This window comes from Bos taurus, chromosome 18 (genome assembly GCF_002263795.3).
Source record: "Bos taurus isolate L1 Dominette 01449 registration number 42190680 breed Hereford chromosome 18, ARS-UCD2.0, whole genome shotgun sequence".
Lineage (NCBI taxonomy): Eukaryota > Metazoa > Chordata > Mammalia > Artiodactyla > Bovidae > Bos > Bos taurus.
The window spans coordinates 8,021,346-8,028,888 of record NC_037345.1 but is presented as its reverse complement, the minus strand read 5'-3'; the positions used below and the strand labels follow the sequence as shown (position 1 = coordinate 8,028,888).

The following is a 7,543-nucleotide window of genomic DNA, read 5'->3' as shown; positions in this document are numbered from 1 at the left end:
TACTGTAGGGAGCGTGGCTTCCAGTCTTGGTTGGGGAGCTAAGGTCTTGCATTCTGTGTGGTGTGACCAAAAAATTAAGCAAAAAAAAAAAAACATATATATATATATATATATTTAGGTGTGATAATGGTATTGTGATGATTTTTTTTTAAAGAGTTTCTTTGTTTGGGATTTGCTTTAAAATAACCAGCAAGAGAAGAGGTAGGGAGGCAGAGATGAAACAAAATTGGCAATTTATTGCTAACTCTTGATTCTTGGGTAGGGGAGTTCACAACTATTTCTTCTTCTTTGGTGAAGGCTTGAACATTCCCACAATAAAGCATTAAAAAGAAGAAAACATTCTTATTTTGCATCTGAGAAAACCAAACTGAGGTTTAGAGGTGTCAGGATATTTGCTCAAGATCTCCCTGAATTGAGATTAAGGAAAAAAACTCCTAGCTGCCATCCTATCACCCGTTCTTCACACCTTGGTGAACATCCTGCCAGACCTTCTGGGCATATGAAAGGATCGTACGTGACTTAAAATACCTGGATATATACTGCCTGAGTCCATCCTGGGCAACACGAATCATGTCAGCGCTGTCCACAGGCGTCTCTTTCTGACGTGGAACTCTGGAAAAGGAACTCACCCCTGTGGAGGGCTTGCTCAGCTAAGCACTCCCGCCTGGGCCATTCAGAGGACACTCATGCTTTATCATCAGTCATGTGACTGTCCCTGTTCCTACCGACAAGGAAACAGGCTCAGAAAGGAGAGGCAGCTTGCGCAAGGTCACAGACCTAATAACTGAGAGGAAATCCATGCCCGTATTTGATGATGTGACTTGGTGAAGGCCTGCCGCCCGCCCCTGCTGCCCGGAGCCTCCCACAGGGCAGAGGACCCTCACCGCCACACAGCTCTGAGCAGGAGAAATAATGCCAGATGGACAAAAGAACGCACGAAAAGGTGGGGCTGGGATTTGAACACCCCCTCCCCCCAGCCAGTCAGCTACTATACTAGGCATCCTTTCCCTAAAAAATTGTGGTGAAATACACATAATGTACTCCACCTTAACCACCTGTTACATGCACAAAGCTCTGCAGTGTTCTGTTTTTCCTTGTGACACAACCATCACCACCATCCATGTACAGAACTTTGTAACTTCCCAAATTAAACACTAACTCCCCTCCCCTTCCCACCAGCCCCAGCAACCACATTCTGCTTTCTGTTTCTATGAATAATCTGACTGCTGCAGGTCCCTTGTATCAGGGGATTGTATTCTATTTGTCCTTTGCGTTCGGCTTACTTCATTTAGAAGTAATGATCGAGGTTCATCCACAATGTAACGTGTGTCAGAATTTCCTGCCTCTTTAAGGCTGAATGATATTCCACTGCATGGATAAACCACACTTGGTTCATCCATTTATTTGGGGATAATGGACGTTTGGGTTCTTTCCACCTTTTGACTATTGGGAACAATGCTGCTATGAACACAGATGGACACACATCTCTCTGAATCCCTGTTTTTCTTTACGGGTAGATGCCCAGAAGTAGGATTTCTGGATCATAGGGCAATTCTGTTTTTCTAGGCACTTCTCTGACTCAGTTTTCACGCTGTACTTTTCACTAATCAGGCACCCTTCCGTGTTGCCATGGTTTTGTGATTTTGGTGGCCGGTCACGGGTCCCAGCAAAGTAAGGAGGTTCCTGCAGACTTTGTCAGGGTACCCTCCTCCTGAAGCCTCCTTCCTGGCTCAGCCTGGTCCACCAGAGGAAACTTATGGCTTAGTCTCATGGATTCAGACCAGCTTATCACACCCAAGACTTCCCTGGGTGTCCACTTCCTTACTGACATCATGTGACCTTTCAGGCCATCACAAGTGGAACATCCCCCTCACCAGGGAGGCAGCAACCGTCCCCTCTTATCCTGCTTGGTCCTCTCCCCAGCTGCTTCAGTCGGGGTGACGAACAAGCGTTATTGAAGTAATTAAGTAATTACCTCCTCTCCTGGGGGTTACGTCCAACTTTTCAGTATTATCAACAAGGCAACAACAAGAAGATCTTTTTTCTCATGCTGTTGAGTCAGTTCCTTAAGACACATTTCCAGAAGTGGGATAACTCATCACTGGACCGGGGAGTCGGGGAGGAACAAAGGAAAAACTGCAGACCGGGCTCCCAGATCACCCAGCAAGGGAGCCAGAAGGCAGTGCACGTCAGTGAGAAAAAGCGACTGCTGAAGGAGAGCCACTTCTGCTGCCCCGGTGAGTAGAAACTCACTTTCCCACTGCAGATAAGACCTAGAGTGGGCTGAACAGTGGCCCCCAAAAGCCAAGTCCATTTAGAACTTGTGGATATGACCTGACTTTCAAAAAGGTTTTGGCAAACGTAATACAGGATCTCAGGGTGACATCCTTGCAGATTAGGGTGGGCCCTAAATCCACTGACAATGCTTAGGAGAGAAGGGGAAACTGACACAGACCTGGAGGAGGAGACCATGGGAGATGAAGCAGAAATGATGAGTCACTGACCCATCCACAGGCCGGTGACTGCCAAGAACCACCAAAGGCCACAAGAAGCTCAGAGAGTGGCCTGGGACAGATTCTCTCTTGCAGCTTCCAGAAGGAATCAACACTTCTGATGCTGTGACTTCAGAATCCTGGCCTCCAGAGCTATGAGAGGAAAACCTATCATTTCCAGGCACTGAATTTGCAATCATTTGTTATGGCCACCCCAGGAAACTAGAATCCATCTCTGCAGCCCCTTCCAGCAGGACACAGCCATTGCTGCAAGCTCCAGCTCAGCTCCTCCTGGGAGCAGGCACAGACAGCCCCACTCTGAGCACTGAGCCCTTCAGAGGAAAATCCCCGTGTGTCATGGATGTGGGCATCAGGGGTCAGGATGCTGGGGCCTTGGCCCACCAGGGAAACCAGCTGGGATGAGTCCAGCCATCGGCAATCCAACGGGGAAAACAAAATTAGATTTTTTTTTTTCATCCATTGCAAATAAAGCCCGGATTGACCAAGGCCAGAATGTGAGAAACAAAGCTTGAAATTATTTAGTAGAAAATATAAGACAGCATTTCCATGACGTTGACATAGGGGGAGATGTGACAGTGTTTGGAGATTGTTCTTTAAAAAGGTAAATAAGTTAAAATGAGGTCCCTCATCCAATAGGAATAGTATCCTTATAAAAGGGGAAATTTGGACACAGAGACAGAAAAGCACAGAAAGTGGCAGGAAGACTCATGGAGAATGCCATGCTCAAGGCCAGGGGCGCCTGAGGCCACCAGGAGCTGGGGAAAGGGCCTGGAGTAGATTCGCACCACCAGCCCTCAGGAGGAGCCAACCTTGCCGACGCCTTCACCTGAGACTTCTGGCCTCCAGCGATGTGACAGAATACATCTCTGTTGTTTAAGCCACCCAACCTGTGATATTTCATTATGGTAGCCCTGGAAAACCAATACAGTTCAGTTCAGTTCAGTCACTCAATTGTGTCCAAGTCTTTGCGACTCCATGGACTGCAGCACACCAGGCCTCCCTGTCCATCACCAACTCCCGGAGCTTGCTCAAACTCATGTCCATCAAGTCGGTGATGCCATTCAACCATCTCATCCTCTGTCGTCCCCTTCTCCTCCTGCCTTCAATCTTTCCCAGCATCAGGGTCTCTTCCAATGAGTCAGTTCTTTGCATCAGGTGGCCAAAGTATTAGAGTTTCAGCTTCAGCATCAGTTCTTCCAATGAATATTCAGGAATGATTTCCTTTAGGATAGACTGGTTTGATATCCTTTCAGTCCAATAGACTCTCAAGAGTCTCCTCCAAAACCACAATTTGAAAACATCAATTCTTTGGCGCTCAGTCTTCTTCAGGGTCCAGCTCTCACATCCGTACATGACCACTGGAAAAACCATAGCTTTGACTCTACAGACCTTTGTCAGCAAAATAATGTCTCTGCTTTTTAATATGTTGTCTAAGTTGGTCATAGCTTTTCTTCTAGGAAGCAAGTGTCTTTTAATTTCATGGTGAAGTCACCATCTGCAGTGATTTTGGAGCCCCCAAAAATAAAGTCTCTCCCTGTTTCCATTGTTTCCTCATCTATTTGCCATGAAATGATGGGACCAGATGCCATGATCTTAGTTTTCTGAATGCTGAGTTTTAAGCCAGCTTTTTCACTCTCCTCTTTCACTTTTATCAAAAGCTCTTTAGTTCTTCTTTGCTTTCTGCCATAAGGGTGGTGTCATCTGCATATCTGAGGTTATTGATATTTCTCCCGGCAATCTTGATTCCAGCTTGTGCTTCATCAACACCGGTGTTTCTCATGATGTACTCTGCATATAAGTTAAATAAGCAGGGTAACAATATACAGCCTTGACGTACTCCTTTCCTAGTTTGGAACCAGTCCATTGTTCCATGTCCAGTTCTAACTGTTGCTTCTTGAGCTGCATACAGATTTCTCAGGAGGCAGGTAAGGTGGTCTGGTATTCCCATCTCTTGAAGAATTTTCCACAGTTTGTTGTGATCCACACAGTCAAAGGTTTTGACATAGTCAATGAAGCAGATGTTTTTCTGAACTCTCTTGCTTTGTCGATGATCCAGCGGACGTTGGTGATTTGATATCTGGTTCCTCTGCCTTTTCTAAATCCAGTTTGAACATCTGGAAGTTCTCAGTTCACATACTGTTGAAGCCTGGCTTGGAGAATTTTGAACGTTACTTTGCTAGTGTATGAAATGTGTGCAATTGTGCGGTAGTTTGAATATTCTTTGGCGTTGCCTTTCTTTGGGATTGGAATGAAAACTGACCTTTTCCAGTCCTGTGGCCACTGCTGAGTTTTTCAAATTTGCTGGCATATTGCCACCAACCAAAAAAATGGCTCATTAATTGTGGGACACCCACCCAATGAAATCCTATATGAAATGAAAAGTAGTCAGCACCCACTAGCTGCAGAGTGAAGCAGAGGGCATCACACCATTTACATACAGTCGGGAAATATGCAAAATGCTAGCTCTAGTTTTTGCAAGCATAAATAAACACCAACAGTATGAAAACAGGCATAGGAAGAGAAACCACAGACAGTGGAGATACATCTGCGGGAGGGAAGAGGAAACCTGGATACAAAAGGGCTCCCTGAAGACGGGAGCTTCAGTCACATCTGGAGTATTTCTTTACAAGGATCAAGAGAAATCAGGTAAGACTCATGCATTCAGTGAATGCTGAGTGCCCACTAGGTGAGGGGCAGGGGTGGGACCCATGCAAAACTACACCCAAGAGTCTGGGGAAATGCTTCCTGATTCACACCCTTTTCTGGCATCCACCCCCACCTTCTCCCCAGAAGGCAGCACAACAGCGCACAAGGTGAGCTTCAGCAGGCGGCTTCTTACCCACATCTGAGCGTGCATGCACGCAAACACAGACTTCAAGAGGAACAGAACAACATAGCAATTTTCTCTATTTTTTTTTTCATAAAGAAACAGAAAAATTCAGATCCATCTTTCACAGGATGATAAGAAGAAAAAAAAGAACAAAAATATACCAAGAAAAAAAGCTACCAGCAAGACGAGAGAAACCCAGTTTCCAGCAGGAAAAGGTATGCAAATCCCAAAGCCATAAACCCACAAAGGCCGAGGAGGAAATTCAAACAGGAAACAAATGTATGGAAAATGGTTAACCTCAGGAGCAGCTGGAATCCCCACTCCCACCCCCAACCCCTGCACACTTGGGGGAGGGGGTTGAGGGGACTCCTGGGGGCTGAGGCGGGTCTGGGGGTTCCTACCCACTGGCTTCACAAATGACAGGGAGCAAAGGACCATGAGAGAGGCCAGGTGTCTAGAGTGAGAGATGGGGAGCAGGCCCAAGAAGGTGGGGGACACTGGGCCATTAAGGGGAGGCTGGGGGCTCCCCAGAGACTGCCTCAAGCTCAGATGACTTGTGGGTGTCTCAGCCGCAGCAAAGTATCTGTCACAGAAACAATGAAAGCACCACTTTATTCTATTTCCAGTTTTTTAAAAACGCCCAGTCCTGGGAGTATGGGGACCAGGAAAAGCAGAGGTCCTGGGCACACAGGATCTGAGCCGTCCGTGAGTCACACACGGTGCCACTCAGTGTGCGCCCGTCAGCTCTGGGGACCCGCGGGGCCCGCGCGTTCAGTCGACTGGTTTCCTACCTACAGCAAGTCTCTGCAAGGCCCTGGCAAGATCCGACCACCACCCAGCCTGTCTGGGTTTGCCTGGGACATGCCTGACTCCAGCACTGAAAGTCTCACATCCCGGAAAAACTGGGACAGTTTGGTCACCCTACGCTTTCCAGGAGAGGAAATCTGATCAGAGAGGTGAAGTGGTCAGACCCAGGCCCAACTGCCAAGACAGCGTTCAAAGAATCCACAGCAGCACAGAAAGATCAAGGGCAGCCAGATCAGAGCAACTCTGAGGCTCCACAACACGCTCTTTTGATCGAGAGTGGTTAAGGCTCAACGCTGGCTCAGGGCTGGTGAGGCGGGCAGACCCGGCTGCCACCCGAGTCGGCGTCTAGAGGACGGTCTCCTTGGGAAGCAATTTGGCAACTTGCAGTTTGTGCCGTGAAACTGTTCCTAGCCTTTGACTGAATGATACTATGCTGGGAAATCCATTCTAAGGAAATTATCCCTCTTTTTATTATTATTAAAAAGCTACTGGAAAGAAAATGTTCTCTGCAATATTATCTAGAAGAGAAAATAAACCTGAACAGTTCATAGAGGGTAATGGCTTCGTACATCATGACCCGTTTGCCCGGGGACACTGCTGCAGAACCACAGCGCTGTAACATGGAGGGCTGTACAGCGACATGGAAAACTCGGACAGTGCACGCTGTGTTTTAAGGGAGGGAATAAGGATGTGTCTACAACTTGGCAAAATGCTTGACTGAGGATCAGGCTGGAAGGGAATATGCAGAGTGGTGGGTGTGGTGGGGATAAGGGAAGATTTTTAAAAATTAAAGCTAGTTTTTAATCCCCTTGTACCATCTTTTCGAAAGCAAGAAAGACACAGTTTTCCACACAGATAGGTGCATGTAACTGCTTAGAAACATCACTGAGGTGGTTTTTATGGCACTGGTGGGACTAGCAAATGGTAGGAGACAACCTGAATATCCATCAAGAGGGCAACAGTTAAATAAAAACTGGTACATCCATACAGTGGGGTTCAAATAGCTGTTTAAAAGAATGAGGCAGCTGTAGTTATGAGACCATCATTAAGATGCACTGCGTAAGAAAGGCTAGATGAAGACGTGTGTAGAGAATGTGACTATTTGTGTCGCAATGACACACACACATACAGATATATCTATATTCCTACACACACAGAGACTGTTTCAGGAAGGAACTCGGGGGAGGGCTGTGGGGGCGTGGATGACGAGGGTGGGAGGGTGCTCCCCCGCCTCCACGCAGTTGGTATGGGTAGTGGGTTAAACGGGGTCCCGCCCCCGAAGTACCCCCAGCACCACTCTTCATAACTGCCCCAAATTACAACTTAAACTTCTATTAAGAGCAGAGTAGGAAAAAATCAACTGTAGTGCATTAATACACTAAAACATACTCAG

At 46.9% G+C, this 7,543-nt stretch overlaps 1 long non-coding RNA gene across 1 annotated transcript; it reads left to right on the top strand.

Moving 5' to 3' along the window:
• Positions 1-1,716: 1,716 nt before the first annotated feature.
• On the top strand, positions 1,717-7,314 carry LOC104974735 (uncharacterized). Its single transcript, XR_812569.4, has 3 exons — positions 1,717-2,237; positions 5,440-5,558; positions 5,970-7,314. It is a non-coding gene; the product is annotated as an uncharacterized lncRNA (long non-coding RNA).
• Positions 7,315-7,543: the final 229 nt, after the last annotated feature.